The 18,989-nt window shown below is 48.5% G+C and overlaps 1 long non-coding RNA gene across 3 annotated transcripts in view; it reads left to right on the top strand.

Annotated features, from left to right (window-relative positions):
* Positions 1 to 18,690, top strand: part of LOC129208968 (uncharacterized) — a 113,858-nt gene extending 95,168 nt beyond the window's left edge. For 2 of the 3 annotated variants that reach the window (XR_008577937.1, XR_008577938.1), the window contains exon 8: positions 18,095 to 18,690. This is a non-coding gene — a long non-coding RNA (uncharacterized LOC129208968). The remainder of the gene's footprint in view (positions 1 to 18,094) is intronic. The other variant, XR_008577936.1, reaches the window with a different exon arrangement.
* Positions 18,691 to 18,989: the final 299 nt, after the last annotated feature.

The following is an 18,989-nucleotide window of genomic DNA, read 5'->3' on the forward strand; positions in this document are numbered from 1 at the left end:
CACCAAGGCTTTGCTTTTGCCTGGTCCTTCAGGGGATGGGTCCTGCCTTTGATGTTGAGATGTCCCAGAAGGTCGAGGACCATTTGCAAATTGAGAGCGTGGACCCACCACTTCCTTCCCAGGGTCTGACCACCAGGTCGAGCCCAGCGAGCCTGCCCGGCAGCCAGGCATGGGTGAGGGCAGGGATGCTTCCCAAACCCCAGCAGCTCCGTCCAGAAGAACCTGCGAACGTTTTGGAGAAGATCGTTACTGCTCTGAGCGAGGGATGTGTTTGGAAGTGAGGGGAAAGAACTTGTGTTTTAATGAGTCATTTCACAGCGAGATTTATGTAGAGGAAATCTGGCTGCTTAATCCAGACTTCCTCCTGGCATAACCTATTTTTTGCTCGCCGTTGTTCTTGCTTCCTTTGTTCCTTGGGTCGGGGGGAGCCCTCAGCATCCTACACAGCTCTGCCATCGGAGAGGCAAGAGCACTTCCAGCTGTTGCTGCTGGAGATCAGACCTTCCCACTCCTCTTGGGAGCCAAGGACAAGACCTTGCTGGATCCTCCAGTTGCATAGCATACCGTCTTCCCCGAAAGCATCGGTAATGCTGAGCAATGGCTGTTTCTACAGGGGAAGAACCAAGAAAACAAATAGTGGATGGGATTTGTAAATCTAGTTCTGGGAATCCATGGCCCAAAGAGTCTTGCAGGAGTGTGGACATTCCCAGCCACCATGAAGTCATTTGGGATGCTTGTAGGAATCTATTGAAAAATGTCAAAACCCACAGACTCGGATTAATACAAGGCTTGTTGCAGGATGGGGTGACCCCATTAATATGGGGCAACCCCAGAAAGCTGCTGCACTGTTCCAGATTAAATCACAGTAACCAAACATGGGCCACAAGCACTGGTGTCCTCCAGGGACGACAGCACTAGACACTTCCAAAAGGCAAAACTAGTTTTTGAGGTTGCGGTACTGCCCCCACCACCGAGCCCGAGGGCCGCGTGCCCAAATTTTGCCCCCCCCCGGGAAACTGCTCTGCGCTATCACCGCGTAAAACCTATTTTGCAAACATGAGCTGAAAGCACAGCAACTGAGTTGCTAAATTTGGTGATTTTGGGGATAGCTTTGGGGGAGAGGAGCATCCCAGCTCCTCCTGCCCTGAGGACTCCTGGCACCTTTGCCACCAAAGAGTCTCTGGATGAAATACAGACCCCTCGCCTGAGTCCGGGGTGTCTGGGGGAGTTTCGGATCACAGCCGAGGTGCCTGCGGCGTTTCAGCCCCCTTAGGTAAGGCAGGAGGCCGAGGATTTTCAAGATCAGCGTTTGGGGTTCAACTTTAGGCACTGAGACCCATTTTTGAGCTGGTTTTATCTTCTCGATTGCTCTTTGCAGCAGGTGCTGGGTCCCAGCGGCTTCCCTGGCGTGGGGGGCACCAGGGAACGTGTGTGCTCATCCGCTCAAGCTTTGCTCCAAACAGAGCCCTGAACCTTGAAGAAGGATTTTGGAAATCTTAGGCCGGTTTCGCGGAGCTATGGGGGACGCTGCATCTGAAGGAAAAAGATCGCAGTTCCCATACCTTCAGTGCTAACCATCCTATACGTCCTACAGCCCAGCGAATGATGAGCGAGCCCTCCCTTCTCTTTCCACCCCGACCTTCGGGATGCTGCCAGGCACCCACAGCCCCCGCAAGGCTGTTCCGAATCGAGGGAAGTTATGATGGGTTGGGGATCGTTTGGGGGGTTTTCCCTTCATTCTGGCAACTTTTCTGCCCTCCTTGCCCCAAAATGTCCAAGCCGATGAGGAGCCACAGCTTCCTTTAGGTGACATTGGGGAATGCGTATAGAGATTGAATTATTCGGTTTGGGGTTGGTTTGGGGTGGCTGGTTCCCGGGGCAGGGGTGAATTCACGCAAGTCAGAGCCTTGCCACAGCATCCAGCACCTCCCAGCGAGCCACAGCCAGCTGAAATCCTCTCCTCCGACCCCTCGGACCTGGCCTGAGTTTCCCTTTTCCCATGTCTAACGAACCCTTTCTGAATTTTCCTAGAATCAGGTTGTTTGCTTTCCTCAAATCCTTGTCCTGTGAAAACCCTCGAAGCACGATGATTATTTCAGAGCCTGCCGTAAGCGTCGGAGACGATTTAATGAAATGCCGCTCGCAAAGACTTTCTGCAGAGCATCCCCGCGCGCGTGCTCCTCTGCACGTCTGTTTTAAAGAATAATGCTTAATAATACCGAGTTAATACCTGAACTACTGAGGTCACACTCCCCGTGCAACATCCCCACCATAAAATTCAGCAGATAGGCTCTATGTCTTTTTTTTTTCTTTTTTTTTTTTTTCTCCTTGTAGGAAACTATTATATCCTTGCTGCAAAATCTGCCCCGGAGTCTGGCAGAGTGGAACGAGGAGCCGTCGCTTAAAAATCAATTCATGGTGGTCTCGAGCTATGTTTTTGTTCTGGCACATTAAACAGAATGAAGACATATGTCTGAATTTAAGACATCCTTTTGGTTCCCTGTATACACGAGCCAGCCGAGAAATTTGAACTATTTCAAAGCGCTAGGAAAAAGAATTGTACACACATCCTTTGTTTAGGCATATATTTTTAATTATCCTGCCTTTTAATATTCCTCTCCATTTGAGGATAATCAGAGAAAATAGATCCTGCTGGGCATTGTCATGCTTAATAAAAGTAAGACTGAACATCTGCAAATTTGGCGACAGTGTGGCGCATATGATGCACCAGCGGCTGAGCTGCATTCTTGTGTAATTATAACACCACATGCAGCTGTAATAGTGTAATTCTCTGTTTACATTAGTTCTAGCACTTACCCTAAACTCCGCTGGGTCGGGGTGCTAAGCATTTGCAAACTGGGAGCGGGTTGTTTTTTTTTTCCTTACCGAAGAAAACTGAAAGGACGGGAGGACCGTACGTTGTCTGCCCATCGGTGAAATATCGGGTGCTGCGGGGGAATAACTTGGGCAAGGCGGGGAGCCTGCCCCGCTGCGCAAAGCAGGGCTGGCGTCACCGAAATTAGTGCCGTTAGAATTAAGGCAGTGAAAGTGAGAGCAGACTTCAGGCTTTCTCTCTTCCTTTTTTTTTTTTTTTAATTTTTTTTTTTGTTGTTTGGCAATGCAAACCCCACATCCTGCAGGATCTCCCTGTTTGCCCCCCGCACGCTTCGCCTCCCCGCCGCTGCCGTACCCGCAGGGTGCGCTCCGTCCTTCCGGGCTTGGGGACCAGGGGAAGCAGGCGACAGGGAGAAGTGACCGAGGAACGGGAACAAGATGCCCGTTGACGTGTTCCCAGCCCTGGTAGACATGCAAAGCTCAAGCTCGTGGCAAATAGGAGGCTCTCCCCGAAGCGTGCCTTGCCTTACCACCAGCCTTCCCCGCACCAGTGCTTCTCTGAGAAAAAGAACGGAATTTAGACCTGTCAGCTGGGTAATCGAGCCTGGGATTATCACAGATGTATTCTGCCCTTGTACATCCAAAATCTTGCTGCGCATTCGGGTTGTTTGTGTCCGACAGCACTTTTGGTACCTAACCCAGCTTCCACGGCTGTATTATTTAGCTTTTCCCCTGAACGCAACGGCTCTGCGTTTGCGATATTGTCTGTCCCGGCGTCAGCCCGCTCACAGAAATACGAGGGTGACGATGTTGTAGGCGCGCGGTCATCTCGGCCTCGGGCAGAGGCGTGGGATGGAGCGGGCGGAGGATGGGATGGCCCTAAATCAGCCCCCCGCAGTAGTGACGGGAGGAGATAATTTTTATGCAGCATCATAATTTCATGTCCAGGAAGATCTCGACCTTTCTCTGGGATCAAAACTGGATAATCATGTGCTAAAAAAAATGTCCCAAGCCATAAGGAGAAAATGTAAGGGGTGAGTAAATAAAGCTATCGTGCCCACCTAGCAAACGGGGGCTTCGCTGGCCCAAATCTCCCAACGGTAGAAGCTGTTAAACGATTTCCTGGGAGGCTCAGGGTGTCACGACTGCTACAACGGCTCAGTCCTGACGTTTTGGGGAAACGTGCCGTGCTGCGCCCGGTGGGAACGGGAACAGTCCTGCAGCTGGCAGGAGGCGATGCCCACGGTGCCGTGCTTCCCAGCACACTCCTGCGGGGACTCGCTGTGCCAGGCATTGCCCGCGCCCTCCAAAGAACCATTTTCCTCGGACGTTAGCGCACGTCAGGTGCTTCTAGGGCATCCTTTTTTATACAGGCAGTGCCGAACCGAAGCCCTGCTGTGCCCTTCTGGCTGCTCTAACCCAAAAACGGAGACCCGCAGGCTGGCGGGGCAACGTCTGATGCTTGAACGCTTCAGAGCACAACCCCCCCGCCCCCACGCGAGTGGAAGCGTCTCCAGCTTCCACTGACTTTCTAAACCGCTGTGCTGTAGTGGGAATAAAATTATCCCTCAGCCTGATGAGTTCACCATTGGTGTGGGAGCTGCTTTATATCGCGCTGAAATCGCGGAGCTCGGAGGGTCCAGGAAGCCACCCCCAGCAACGCCGGCGCTGCGGAGAGTGAACGCTCTTATTATAGCGTCGCTTTAACTAACAGGCAGCGCTTTCCCTTTGCACATGTGCTCGGCAGCTGCCTGGCTGATCTTTTGAAAGGATGCCACAAGATGCAGCGCCAGATGCTCGAGTTTCCAGAGAGACCGACGACGGTGGACTCGATTCTGTCTTGTTCTTGGCTGCTGCGCCAGAAAGGAAAAGGATAATAAAGGACCAGCTCACCGCGGCAGGGGCGGCAAGCTGGGAGTCTCTTTATGTAATTTAAAAGCGATACGGCCGGAGAGGGGAATGATGCTGAAGGCACTAGGGCGGTTGTGGCATCTTCAAGCAAGATGGGACCTTCAGCTGCTCTGACCTCCTCGAGCCGTGACGATGCCCCAAATCCGTGGGGTTACCTCGCTGCAAGGCGCGGTGGTGGTTTGCAGTTTACGGGGCCTGTCCAGTGTTCCCGTCTGCGATCGTATGCGCTGACGACAGCAGCAGGCACTAGCAGGGAGTGTGTACCATTCCTGTTCACACGAGCGGCAGGTTCTCTGCTCGAATGTGCTGCCGGAGATGGGCTTTGCCACGGGGTTTGGGATAAAACAGGCTGGGATGGGAAAAGGGAGGTCAAGATTTTAGGTCTAATAAATTTTACGCAGACTATAGCTGTGTCCTGCGAAGAGCAGAAGAATCTCGCATCAGTTACCAAGCTTTAGAAACCTGCCTTAAATCTTGACGTGCCTTTGTGCCTGAACAGCTTTTTCTTAGAGGTCAAAGTGCTTTTGCATTTCAGTTTCGACATAACTCGTTTCCCAGCGCATTTTTATGACTCGCTCTCGTGGCTGTGTGCTTCAGAGTTGTAGTTATCGTACCAGGAATACTTCAGAGGTGGCTCGGCAAGCGAGGCATGCAAAATCACACCTCCCTAATGACATGCCCGGTGGGTTTCCAGATGCTGCAGGCAGGGCTGTCAAGGCAAGAGGAACGGGGCAGAGAGGACGGCACGACCTGCAAAGTGCCCGTTGCTGCTCCTGCTGAAATCCCTGGGTGCAGGACCCAATATCTCAGGTGTATTTGCCTCTTGACCAATATTAAATCAAGTACAACCATACAGAAAGCAGCTACTATTGCCAATATAACCTAGAAATACAATACAGCATGATCACAGCTGTAAAAGTTCATTAAACAAGCAATTATGAAATCTTTCTGCTGGTCTTCTGCAAGGCTGCGGGGGCAAGGAAAGTACCCTGTTCCCAACCCACGCTTGGTACGAAAGGGGACGTGTGGCTGGGGGAGGCTGAGTTGGCAGATCAACGTTAAAGCCCGTCTCTTGGGGCATGTGCCTAGGATATCCCCCTGTACGGTCCACGGAAGGTTTGATTATTGTTTATTACGCCATATACATATGTAAATATACGTGTGCGCACACTGCATCTATCCCAGATGTCTACCGCTCTCTGCAGAGTCCAGGAGTTTCTTCCAGCCTTTGCATCTTGGCTCGGTTGTTGGTTGGGGTTTCGCCCTCCTCTGTAGCAACAGCAAGAGACGGGCTGTTGGCAAGGTGCTTGGCCCAACGGCTCTGTCCTGCTCACGCTAATTTGGGGATCAAAACACCATCAAATTTTCATTACTTTTGGCCTTTTGTACTGAAAGTCTTGTACTGACTAGCAGGGAGTGTTCAGGGTAGGAGGGCAGGTGTTTCCTGGACCAGTTTCTTTGCTTGGACAGCTCTTGACCACGAGGGCTGGTTGTCCCGTGCTGATGGTCCTCTGCTTCTGTAACATGTTGGTGAATACTTCTGCTTCAGCCCTGGAAGAGGTGCGCTCCCAGCTGCATGCTGTAACAGTGGAAGAGGGGAAAACGCAGAGGGTGTCAACACCACGTGGCATCCAAGGAGCTCTGTGCAGCATCTCACCAGGCAAACCACTTGCTTAATGCTCCGGGAGCGACGTCCAGCCCTGTGCTCATCTCTTCTACAAGTGCACAGCAATGGCCAATACTGTCTTCCAAAAGAGCTCCTTCCTTGGTACGTTTGAAACAAACCCAAAGAGCCTTCCCCAAATACTCTGCAAAGAGATTTCCCTTGGGAAGAGCACAGCTGTGGTGGTCCACGGGCTGTGACCACACTGTGATATTGCAGCGACATTCCTTATATTCCATATGCATTATAGCATGATGTATTATCTTATACACCCACCCACACCGTTCCATATTTATTCATCATTAAACAAATACAATCAACCCCCGCATTCCAGAAATGCGCCAGCTTGCAGCTAATTAAAACCACCGTACGCTTCGTTATCCCAGCTTTTCTTTGGCTCCGGTTTCCACAGTCCAAAAGAAATGAAAAGGAGTTGGTTCTGGCACGGCTTTTCCTCCTCTGGCTTCGCATTCCTCGGGGTCTTACGGGAATTGCTCGAATTCTCAGATGTTGTTAAACAATCAAAGAGTAAATATTCCATCACATCCTGATTTTTCTAAAATGGTTGTGGTTGCAGAGAACAGCTTCTGTAAAGGGGGCTGAGCCCAGCAGGCCTGCAACTAGCGGTTACTGAATGGCCACAAATTAAAGGCAGCCAAAAAAAAAAAAAAGAAAAAAAAAGAAGCAAGTCCAGACCACAAGCGAGCGAGATCGAGACGTGCGCTGAAGCGCGATGAGTTTTGTGTCCGCCGATCGCCACAGGGAAGAATGCACTTGTGTTAGAAGGACTCCCAAACGGTAATGCACCCCTTCTCGGCGTTCACCCCGAGTCCCCCGATAAAGGCGCCGAGTCCCAGAGCCCAGGTGAGATTTAAATGCGCAGAGTTTGGGCAGCCAGCTCGAATGTACGCATCTTCATAGCCGCTGTCCTCCTCAAACCGTTGCGAGGGATTTTGTATATCCAAGGGGTTTTGAATTCTTGTGGAGGCCGAGTCAGGCTGTGGCTGTCCCAGAAGAGGGCAGAGGTGCTCCTTCCAACCCAACTTGGCATTGAGGTGGCTTCAGGAGCCTCAAGAACCGGCCACCGGCTCTGCAGCCCTTATCTGACACCTTTGGAAAGCGTGACATTCATCAGGTCGTTTCTCCCACTCCCAGCGTGACGCAATCGAATGGCGTGGGCCCTTCAGGAAATAACTGGCAATGAAGAGGAAAAAAACCTGGGGTTTAGCTGGAGAAATCTTTGGGTTGCAGCAACGGCTAACTGCATGGCTCGGTATTGTCGTGAACAAATAAATTTAGATGTCAGCGCTTTAATGGTGACTGCTTAAAAGTAGCCCCGTGTCTGGGGATGTTATCAAGAGATTTATTCAGAGAGATATTGTTCAGAGATTTAAAATGTGCAGCCAAGAGCCACTCTGTTGGTCCTTATGTATTTGTCCTCGATAGTGTACAGTACGGATAAAGGTGAAATACGGGTTATACTTCTTTTTAAAGGATTTTCATGTAATCCTTTTTTTTTTTTTTTTTTGCTATTTAAATGCCTATTAGTTAAAATCACTTCAGGGAGACAAAACATAAGGTGTTAAGCTCACGGATTCAAACATTAATCCTGGCCTCAAGGATCAGCATTTTACCTCACCGTGAAAATACTACCTCACTGCCTTTTAAGCGAACATCTTATTTGTTTAAAAGTGAAAATTGTGAAAGCTGGCACACAGTTTTTAAGTTCAGTGGCATTTGTCAAGATTCAGCAGCCGTGGTTGTAACTGCAGAGGTCTGCAGGGGTAGGAGGGGTGAGCTTTGTAGGAGAGGCAATAGTGTCTATAGGAGCAACTGAGATTTGGAAATATAGAGGAGCGTTGGGCAAATTGCCTCTACTTCTCATATTTTTTCTTTTTTTTCCCCTTGTTCTCTCCCCATGGCTTTGCCGCTCAGAGCATCCCTTCCTTCGGAAATAAATGCTGGATTTTATCCCCCAAAAACAACATCAAGGGACCGTCCCTCTGCTTGGGTGTTGTGTTTGCCCAAGCAGCAGGTGACTTCTCTGGTCTTCATCCCCTTCAAATCCTCTCGTTCCTCCTTTTAAAACACCGTCGCTTTCAGGAGGGCCGAGATGAGTTTCCATTAAAAGAAGCCCCCCCACCATCGAAGGAAGGCCGGCTCCGGTGGCGCGGCCGCCAACGCGCCGAGGGGACCAGCCTTTCATCTCCCAGCTGCCCTCCCTGCCCGGCTGTTTGTCCCGGCCCCAGCAGCAAAGGTTGTTTGTCTTCGGTGCAAGACTTCAGCCCACAAAACTTTGAAGTTTCCTCCCCGGCTCGGTGTCACCTACTGTTCCTGTCAGCAACGGCCAGATAAACCCGATGGGCTCGAGGTGTCCGCTCTAATGCCTTCATTGACACGTAGGCTTGGCTTCAAACGCTTGGGTAAATGGCCGAGTGTGGAGATAGTAATGCGTCAATAATCCCCTGCCAGATAAGCGCCCCGGTCTATGTGCTGGCCCTGGCTTCCTAAGGCCCTAACAACCCCCAAATCTTACAAATTAGCACCTCACCGAGATCAAAGATTGCGCTTTCCTTTCTTTCTACTCGCAGGGTTTAGGCACCAAGCCCTCCCTGGGCAGCGCATGTCTTCCCCCAGTTACAGAGCAAATGGTTAAATCACACCCGCGTGAAGGTCCGGGTGCCTGTCCACGGTCGTTTCCCCAAAGAAATAATCTGGGAGAAGAAACATTTTCTCTTACAGGATGGAGATGACATGCAGCAATTTTTTATTTTTTTTTTTCATTGCCCACGTGAGTTTATAATAAAAGCGGCAAAATCCTCCCAAGGTTTATGATTACAAATATATTGCGCTGTGCGCAAGCATAATTTTAAAGGATACTTGATACTAAACTATATTAGCTAACGTGACGGAAGGAATATTGCATGGTCTTTCCTGAAAATACTCTGCAAAGCCACGGACTGGTCTTGTGGTGCACGACAGACCAAGGCCAGACCAAGCGCTGTCAAAACAGTGTCCTCCGTGGACAGGGCTGGAACGTGCCGTGCACGCCCACAAAAAACCTCGTACAAAAGAAGATATTTTTTCATCCAAAGACTTTTTTAAAATTTAATGCTGTGGAGCACCGTGCATCTGCACGAGCAATAGCTGTGGGTAAATACTACCTTATACCCAAGGTCTTTAGCACATATTTAATACCTGCCGTAAAAGTGAATACTTGCATGAGCCGTATTGCAGCTTGCGGCGTTTGTTTGAAGCCATGCACGGTACGTAACGTGTTTCATACGGAGGCGAGCGCCATTAAAAACGTGTCAGAGTGCTTGAAAGAAAAAAGAGGATGCTGTGATGAAGGTGTGGAGGAGGTAGGTCAGGTATTCAAGCCCCAACCAGCCAGCTCAGCAGGCCAGTGGATCCGAGGCAGGGGCACCTGGACAGGAGCAGATGCAGATTCACGGGAGCCGGCTAGCAGACGACGATGAAAAGGCAAGTGGAGTTTAGGCTCAGAGAAACCGGTGTCCCTCTTCAGGCAGGGTTCATCACTCTGGAGGTCTCAGGAGGTCTCAAAAGTGCCGCTGGGTTTTGCCCAGGTACTAACCTTTTCTCGAGAAACAAAAAAAAGTCCCTTTCTTCCCAAAGGCACCCTCCTCCCTCTCCTTATGCAATATCTCAGTGATTGAAGCATCCGTTTAGGACGTGGGAGATGCACGTTGAAGTTCCTCCTTGCCTGGAGGGGTTTGGACCTAATCTCCAACATCAGGAGAGCATCCAGCCAGCTGGGCAGGCGCATGAGGAGAGGGAGGGGGGGAGACCTACCCACCCAGCCCACATCACAGCTCCTGGAGGGCTGGGTAGCATGAAATAAATAAAAAAAATCTCTTTAAAATGAAAAGAAAAGAGAAAAGAAGTGTTCCTGTAGATCATACATGTCATACTCTCAAAGAAGAGTTGGCGTTTTCCTTTTACCCACAAAGGTAGGTCAGAAAAAATAATATCCTGGTGAAAACAGGACTTTAATGAAGTTTCACAAAGTTTTCATTTTTAATGAAATTTCTTTTCTATGCTATTAAATAACTCCTCCTACCCATGACAGATCTGCCAGTGACCTTCCCAGGACGAGCAAAGGGTCGTTTCTGTATGGAGAGGGCAACGCTTTATCATCCGTGGTTTGTGCTATGAGCCAGTTCCCTGGGTAGGAAAGAAATTATTTAGAAAGCAAACGCTCGTAGCACGTTTAGCAGCCACTGTCCAGAAAAAAAAAACATGATGCTAGGTTTGGTTTGGCTGTGATACCTTGAATGTGCTTTAACCACAGAGGATACTTTACACACTGGCTTCTCCTGCTCCACTCGTTACGATCACTCCTGTCCCGGACGTGCGGCAGTGTTAACAGTAGTGAGAGCACATGAAAAAAAAAAATTGCTATTAGTAAATGATATATTATTTTAACAGTGTTTTAAGTCATTCCTTCCAGGATATTAAGAGGATTAAGCACAACAGCGACCCATTTCCAACGTGCTGAGTTGTTCCTGCAGTGGGTCCAGTGGACTTTCCAAGTCTGTTTTGTTCAGAAACGTGGGTGACGGATGAAGGAATGGCTCCACGCTAAGCTGGAGGAGGCGACGCTCATCATTTAACCTTTGCGGTGACAGACCTTCACAGCTCAGGTCCTCCCTTGCCCCCAGCTCCTGGGAGGTCTGCGGTGAGCCAGACACAGTGGTGGGCTCTGGACCCACCAGGACCAGACTGGAATTTGGGGCAGGGTGCATTGGCTTTAGCTTAAAAGTGAGCTGGAGGTACCCACGGGAGTACCTATGCACCTTTCCACTTAGAGACTAGGGATGGGATTTGGTCACTTTAATGTAGTTATCTGAGGTGCTCTGGGGGGGTATGTGGAACATCTCCAGCTCTCCTGTTCCTCAGGGCGCAGGTCTTCTGCAGGTCCCATGTTGTATGTGCTGGTCCCCTTTGGCTGGAAATGAAAATCTGGGGATCCTGGCAGGGTCTAGCAGGCGAGGAGGATGCCGGACCGAGCCGTTATGTGAAGTCGGGCGGTGGCAACAGGCAAGTGGAAGAGCAGATGTGAGATCTTCCTACTCAATCTCCTGCCTCCCCTTTTGAAGTGTGAGATTAATGACCATATCAGATTGTTGACTTTACAGCGGCTGTAGTCGGGGCTAATGTCATAGCGTGATACTTCAATAGCGGGAGGACGATCCTCTCGTCTGACAAAAGCAGCTAATAAACAAAGATAAATTGAATGTACTTCCAGGTTATTAATGACTTCCCAGCACAGTAATCTCTAGAAACAATAGGGGAATGTTTACTCAGCGGGTTATAGTTTTACTTAGGTTAATGGCTGTTGAATTAACCGGCAGCTCGGGCGACGCATCAGTGTGTGCTTCGCTGCAGCATCCTGCAGGGACGGATCAAATGGTATGTTTTGGGTTGGGGGGGCAGGGAAGAGAGCTCAGCTGTGACCTGTGTCTTCTCCTGTACGTGGAGACTCTGGGAAAAATAATTGGAAGCGCTCTTCGCCCAGCGCCGCTCCGAAGATGAAGTGCTGTGTTTATCCGCCCGTGTTTGCCTAGTCTTTCTTCTTCGTCTTCAAAGGACTTGGCTAGCATTATCCCATTAACGTCCGAGCGGGAAAGGTAAGCAACGGACACCGCCGGCGTGGGGACAAGCCTCTGTGCCGCTGACGTCCGCAAGCGCCGCCGGGAGCTGGCTACGGGGGACATCCCCCCTGCCCCCCACCGAGGGTGCATATTCCCCAAACCCAGGGCAAGGAAAGTCCCACGCTGCTCAGGTCCTGCTCCGTATGGGACAGGGATGCTGCCCACGGTATGGGCTAAACCGCTGCTGGATTTACTGGGAAAACTCAGAGGCAGATGCCCGGCCTCGATAAGCCACTTCCAACAGATGATACAATTAATCCTCCCGCGGGCGTTTTGCTGGAAACAGGAGCTGTGCGTACACATGTGCATTCACCCGGGCACCTGAGCTGCCCGCGCTGACTGTCTGCCCATGGGTAGGGCTGCGCTGGTGTTAAATACAGGACTTTCTCCCATTTAAAAAAAAAAAAAAAAAAAAAAAAATTTCTTTTTTACCCATGGTTGCCCAGTAGAAGTAGAGCCAAAGTGTAAACGGAGCCACCGAAGAAAGCGAGGTTTGTTTTTCTATTGCTTTTCTGAACAATTTGAACACTGTAATTTCGGCGTGTGGTTCAGCTGAAGGCGATCCCACCAGGAGCCTGCAGGACATAGAGCAGTTCCTCCATAGGCAATGGTTCTTTAAGGAAAAATTTATTTATTTTCTTTTTTTTTTTTTAATTCTTCTTCTGCCTTCTTTCCAGCCCAAAACTGGGGAGAAAAAGCTCGTGAGCTTGGGTGCCTGGGAGGAGAGATGGAGGGGACTGCACCAGGCGTGAAAGCGATACGGTCTTAAAAGGAAAAGAGGAAAAATTCCAAATATTTGGAGTAGCAACACAACCCCAATGTTGCTCTCGGCTTTGCAAATCTTTGGGTGTTGCTCTCAATGAATTCCCCATCCGCTGCCAGCCGGAGGGCAAGAAAACCAACGTGAATTACAGCTGGTCTGCGGCACATATGGTCTTACGTCAAATTAAAACCTTTCTAATAAAAACCCAATAATCCCCGGTGCTTGCTTACCTTCCTGGCAAGGACGCCGCGAAGGGCAGAGTCTCATTTTCCACGTGCAACGCCTTGACATATCGTGGGGGTTTTTTTTGGGTTTGGTTTTTTTTTTTTAATCAGGCACTTAAATTATAGCTCCATCGCCGGCGGTCACCTGCTGAGCGGCGCTGTCGTTCGCACTCCCCATCTTCCTGTCTGCTGGTCATGTCAGAAGGTCGCGCAGCATGAGCGGGCTGATTTATGGGCTCGCCGGAGCGCACAAAGGCTTTCGGAGGAAGTCGGAGCTCTCCCGCCAGCGCCTTTCAAGGCCGGCGAGTCCAGGCAGTGCGGGGCTGCGGCGAGGAGCTGCCGCCCAGATGAGGATGCCGTACCGGCAGCGCGGTGCTGCGGGGAGTGCGCCTGCCAAAGGAAACGCGCTGCTTGCTTTTGGTTTTTTTAAGCAAAGATAGAGAAAAGAAAAAAAAAATTAAAAAATCCCCCCCTCCCAAATCAATATAAAACAATAACTTAAAAAAAATTATTAAAAAATTCAATACTTTCCCTATAATATCGATTGCTTCTTATTTAGAGAGACGATGCTGCTCTTCGGTGATGCGTTATTGCTTCGGGAGCAATGCGTCTCGAGAGAAACCCAAACCTCTTTTATTTTTTTAAGCCGGGTTTATCCCCTTGCGCGCTTGCTGCCCATCTTTCCCAGCGACTCAGTCCTCGCCCTCCTCCACCTGCTTTGCCCCGCCGGGTTTTCCGGCTCCACGCAGGTGGGTTGCAATAGCCCGCGCGAAAAGGGTGGCAGTTGAGTTGAGGTCGCTGGCAAATATCTTGCAATTTGATTTTTTTTTTTTAGCCTCAGTTTGAGCATTTGCTGCCTGAAGTCTCACTGATTTTTAGAATTTGGCAAAAGCTAAATAAACGCAGCTTTCCCGCATGCATCCAGGGGGTATTTTACTTGTTTATTGTCTAGACGGCGGTATAACAATCCAAACAAACCTGCTTTCTTTTTCTTTTTTCTTTTTTTTTCTTTTTCTTTTTCTTTTTCTTTTTCTTTTTCTTTTTCTTTTTCTTTTTCTTTTTCTTTTTCTTTTTCTTTTTCTTTTTCTTTTTCTTTTTCTTTTTCTTTTTCTTTTTCTTTTTCTTTTTCTTTTTCTTTTTCTTTTTCTTTTTCTTTTCTTTTTCTTTTTCTTTTTCATTAGGAAAAAGGATCCTTACGCTGATTTACTAAGTTTTTAAAACTTATTTCAGCTGATTTTTTTTGTGCTTGCGCACATCACTTCCACACATCACTTCCACACCGAGTATACGCTCAGCGACGCTTCACGTACAGCAACGGCCCCACGTGAAACGGGGCTCCTGTTACATGCCCCGATGGCTGTGCTGAATTATGGTATTAATCTTTATAGAGAAAGATTAAATTCTTGGTCTGCAGCCTTTTTTTTATTATTATTTTTTCATTTCTGCAGTAAATAAATGTCCTGGGTGGGAAGTGCTCCCGCGGTTTGTTAAGGAGAACGGGATGCTGCTTTTTTTAGGTGAACACACAAGGGGAAAGCGTTTCCATTTCTGTGTGGATATCCCACGTCCTTGCCGTAATAATTGTAAATCTCTTTTGAAAAAATAAGTTTCCAAAGCAGAAAGTGTATTTATTTTATGGTTGAGAGCGCCATGGCCAGAGCAACCGCAAAGGGCGGTTATCGTTACGTTAATGCGTGTGCATGTATAGGTATAAAACCAATGATATATATCTCTCTGTATTTAGATTTTGTGTTGATGTATATAGAGTACCATCATACGTTTTATTTTTCACTTGGGAATGCAGGGTAGGGGACCCCAAACAAGTTCTCTGGCCCCAAAATTCAATGCAAAATTACACTTCAAAGTATCTGACTGTATCGCAAGGGGAAATACTGCACCAGTAGTTTTTCTTGCACTGGTCCATCACGGTGTTGGATACAGTTAAAGGAAAAGTTCGCATGAGTCGCGCACAGCAAATCGAAACGTTTCAGTGCAGGAAACCAGCTTTGAAGGGACCACCTACTATAAACATTATTCTGAAAGCCTAAATTCTTAGCACAAGCATCCAAAGAGTAAATGATAAACAGATGAGGGAGCAAACCGAAATTTCGCAGAGTTGTAACTTTAACTTTCTGCATGTGTCGAAGAAATACGTCTCTTAAAAGAGCAGCGGAGCTGTTTACTATTAACAGCATCACTTTATTTATATACACGGCACCCGGCATCGTTCTGAGCCACTTGATCCGACCCTCGAAGGGGTTACGCCTCCGCTGCCAAGCTACGGTTGCATTTACTGCAACGTAAGGTTTATTTTTGCCGGTCGCTGATGTATAGCTAGTGATCAGATTGCACGGGGTGGAGTGGTTTTTGCACCTTTAGATGCTGTATACAGCGTATTTCCAGGTGCATACAACTTATATTACCGACCGCGCTGGGAACAAACAAATTGCAGGAGGTGCAATGCAAATTCGGGCACTTCATAGCCATGGATTGGCTTTTTTTGTTGCCTTCCTCGAAGCTCTCCATCACTTTCCGACCCCTCCAGCAGTGTCCACCAGCCACCCGCTCTGCTGCGCCACACCATTTATCTCCGAACAATTTCTGCTGTTCCAATTTCGTCACCATTTTATAAATTGGTGGCAAATTTATAAAATGAGTTTGACAGCTCGTACAGCGTTTGGATCTGTTTGGAGTCAAAGTGAAGGAAGAACCTGGAGTACAACTTTAAAAATGCCAACCAAATTCACCTGAGTGCACCAATCACTTCAATATATCGCGAGCCATGTACAGAGGATATTTATGGCTGAGAACAAAAAAAACCCCCAAAACCCAAAACCAAATATATTCTGCTGGCTGACGGGTCAAGTGTAAAAATCCTGGAGTGGTCTGAAAAAAACCCCACCACTTGAGATATAAGAGGGCAGTGATGTCTCAGGCCAAATAAAACACATTCACAACGCTCTTTTGTAATAAATAAATGTAATAAATAAATGACACGGTCCGATGAACAAACTGTTTGCCTTTCCCAAGGAGCCCCGAGTGCCCGAGCGCTGCATCCCGGCAGCTGCTGACGCTCGCTCTCCTCCGGTGAATCATCCCCAGCATTTATAAATATATTCCTCGACGAGCAAGTTGCCATGAAATTAAAAAAAAATAATAATTAGTTTAACAAAATTAAAAGCCTGAGGAGAAGCTTGCCTTCCCCCTGCTTCTCTATCCTCACCTGTTACAGCGGAAAGAAAAATTACTTGGTACAAACCCTTTTGATTTTGGAAGTGTCACCAGCCTGACCTGCCCGGTTAGATTTGTCTTGTATGGAGGAAACCAGACCGGTGATGGTGGTGACTGGGGTCACCTTCTAGAGGCATCACCGTGGTCCAGCAAAACTGGGTGTCTTGTGGAGAACGAGCCTCTCGGTGCTCGCGGGGCGACATTTAAGTTCCTAACTATAAATAATGGAAAATTTGGACTGATCTGAGCGTTTAGCACCTTCTCGGCCCCAGAAATTCAATTTTTACTTCTGAGGCAGCAGGTCTTGGATTTTTCTGTACCTGAGGCAACATCCCGCCTTCACTGTTCAATACCAGTGACCCCAGCCTTTCAAGACGGGCCGTTGATAAATGCCATGGAGTTAACTGCCAAAGGACGCTTGGGATGCCCACGCCCTACTAGCACCCTCTTCTTCAGTATAATCTTTAAAAATCCTTTCTCCCCGATCCCTAATTTGGAAAGTGCATGAACACCACAGATCCATTGGCATGGCCAGATACCCCAAACCCTGCCTTGGACATAGCCTCCCCTTTCCCCACCTCCGTGGGTCCCAAACTGAAATGAGCTTGCATGGTCTCTCGAAGAAAAATTAATTGTGCCAGGTAGTGGTGCAGCTGAAAGGGAGAATGGACTCCTTGTATCTGGGAAGCAAAAAAAAAAAAAAAAAAAGAGGCAATGAGCCTAAATCCAGAGCATTTCATGGTCGAAACCCAAACCAGTTCCTTATGGAAATCCCAGGTCTCCTGTAGCTCCTCCTTGCACCTCAAACCTCACCTAGCAAAGGGGAAGGAGTCAACACCGGGTGAGTTTTTGGGGTGCTCAACGCTACCGGTCGTGACTGAAGGCCATCCGTAGAGGACTGAAATGGTGATGGCATTTCAGCGTGGTGGCCAAGTCTTTCCACGCTGGGATCTCCAATAACAGGGTTTGGAAACAGCTACCTCGTGCTCCACGGTCGATGGGATTCAGTTTGCGTGCGTGTCCGTCCAGGGTTTAATGAAAGGATCCCGGGCGAAACACAGTCTCTCATTTCAACGCATCCCTAAGTATACTGTGTGTGCCCTGGAGAACTGGTAACCTACTATCAAGGGCCTGATACTGCGAAATGTGGAGCAATTCCTGGGAGGTGCTGAGCATCCGCAACCCCCAGAAGTCACTCCGCACTTCCCAGCACCAAATACGGGGAATTATTCCAAGGTCTGCAAACCAAAGCAGGGATCCAACAAGAGCCAGCTATTGCCCTGTGTTATTTGCATCTTGCTATGTTTAACTCCAGATCACAGTTTTTAGTAAATTGGGCTCGAAAATTTTTCGAGCGGGTTAGCATTTGGCCGGCGGCTGGCAAACCTTGGGTAGTTATTTCCTGTTCCTGTTATTTAGCTACTTCTACATTTGTCAGAGGAGCTAATGCGGTAGGCTGTTAGCAGCAGACATCTCTTCTTTTTAGGCTGGAAAGTCTGGAAGAGAGCGGGACGATGAACTGGGGCCACCAGCCCCGCTGCTGCTTGAGACCCCGGGAGGACGATGGGCTTGTAGCGGTGGCCAGGAGCGGGACGCGGGACCTCCAGTTCCAACCTCTTGCATACCAGACGTGGAGGCACTCTGGCAAACAATCCGTATTAGAAGAAGCCAAAGCTTTGCTTTCCAAGATTTTGGCCCTAAAAAGATAAATAATGTGTGTTCACCTACAATTCTGGACGTTAATCTTGGTCCTATTGTATGCAATGAAATAATTCTCTTTTTTTTCTTCCAGCTTGCCACCAAACACCGTGGCGTAGGGATGGATTTGTGCAACAAGACGGCTGTAACGGTGGAGCCCTCTGGACCTTGCGCTGCCAGAACGACCAAGATTCATAGAGTTGTGTGATGACTGAGTATGTGGCAATGCAACACCTGTCTTTAGAAACGGGACAGATGCTCTACCCGGTCAGAGAATGGACCCTCGTGCAGCTTTGCTCTCACTCTGTTTTCTTTTTTGAAATTACAGGAGTTAAATTGAAAAAAAAAAACCCCAAACAACCAACCCAACGAACCCAGACATGCAACAATCGGCAAGGAAGCGATTTAAAATGGGAGCCTCCCCAGGTGTCGGCCACGCGGCAGGAATGTCACCGCTGCGTCATGGTGCTGCGGTCTCGCCTTTTAGGACTAAATGCATCCCTTGGCTAATCGTCAAGCCGTTCTTAATCAAATCATTATTTCAATTCTGTGCTTTAATTCAGTTCACTGCCTGTAGAGCATAATAAATCCTATTTCACCAAAAAAAACCCCAAACCAAACCCAAAACCACCCCACCCCTTACAATCTTGGGATATGAAAATTTTCCTTTTTTTTTTTAATTGTGATGGATCATCTGATGCAGTAAATTAAGAGATATCACATCTACAAGTAAAAGAGCTACATCCTATGTTAGAAAAATAGGGGGTTTATGGGCGTCAAACGCTGGCTTGACTCACTGCCCTCCTACTCTTTACGCAGAGCTGCCCCGTGGTGTCAGCCATACTGTACGTTATTCTCCCAACGCTGTCCTCTTTGTCTTACAGTTTCTTCATTACTCCTTATTTCATGAGCAGTTTAAGGGCAGCTAGACACTTGCCTTTGCGTCTATCAACCACTGAGGCACAGGGCATAGTTTCACTTTCGGTGTA

Source organism: Grus americana, chromosome 7 (genome assembly GCF_028858705.1).
Source record: "Grus americana isolate bGruAme1 chromosome 7, bGruAme1.mat, whole genome shotgun sequence".
In the NCBI taxonomy this organism is placed as follows: domain Eukaryota; kingdom Metazoa; phylum Chordata; class Aves; order Gruiformes; family Gruidae; genus Grus; species Grus americana.